This window comes from Montipora foliosa, chromosome 6 (genome assembly GCF_036669935.1).
Source record: "Montipora foliosa isolate CH-2021 chromosome 6, ASM3666993v2, whole genome shotgun sequence".
NCBI lineage: Eukaryota > Metazoa > Cnidaria > Anthozoa > Scleractinia > Acroporidae > Montipora > Montipora foliosa.
The window spans coordinates 30,948,707-30,949,797 of record NC_090874.1 but is presented as its reverse complement, the minus strand read 5'-3'; positions in this window follow the sequence as shown (position 1 = coordinate 30,949,797).

The following is a 1,091-nucleotide window of genomic DNA, read 5'->3' as shown; positions in this document are numbered from 1 at the left end:
ACAGAAAGGAAACAAACAATTATACTTAGGGTGCACTTACCGGTATTCGAACTAGAACCCTCTAGATCTGTAGTCCTCGTGTCTTCACCACTACACTACAACTACAACGACGAACCTGCTCAACACAGTTATTTTCATTATTTATTTTTCTATAATAAGTCAATTGATATCCATGTATAATAACTAAAAGTAGTCCTAACCTGGCCTCAATTTTTCTCAAGCCTTAGGCTCCAAAAAAAGATTGTTCAATTATGACCCACTTGAGTGCGTATTCAACCTAGGTAAAATCAACCTAAGTAAAACCGGATTCAACCTGAGAAAGGTGTTTACTGGCAACACCCATGCTCAGATGTTCAAAGTTGTTTTCTTCTTGGGAAGTCTAAAAATGTGCACACCATCAAAATCATCTGGCAAGATTTGTCCCTTACGAAACCAGGATATTGAGCTCAAATACGTTCAGTCTTTCAAGTGTGTTTTGCTCTCCTGATTATAGCGCACTGCAATGAGCTTTCCGCACCTACCAATGGGTCTTTCGTAAACATGCAGAGATTCAGATCGACGTGTCCTTTATTCACTGTCACCAGTCACAGTAGAGGAACGGGGTACTTTGGTCACAATCAGTGATTGGCTGGTTTTAATTTCTATGTCGGTCTTCATCTTTAACTGCCTCAAATGGATGAAATGAAATGTACACGAAAAAAGCAATACGTTACATTGAATTTCGTTATAACTAAATCACCGGTTCAGTTGAATATGTTACTGTACAAACAAAATCTAATACTAGGCCATCGGTCCTTTTTCTATCACAACGTAACACAGAATTAAGAAATTAGTTATCACTTTTTGCACTGACCTACAAGCAATTGCACAAAGGTTGAGACACTGAATGGAAAATCCACCTCTTCTTCCTCATAAGAAAAGGCTTAACGCCCCTTCTCCCCTTCCCCTTTTTCAATGTTGATACCCTTTAGTCTGAGTGCCAAGTGGAAATGGAAACAACTTTGCTTGGGGGGGGGGGGGGAAGGGGGGTTGGAGATGCGCTGACGTGACTGACACGCATTGTACGGTTATCAACAGTGAGTGTCTCAACT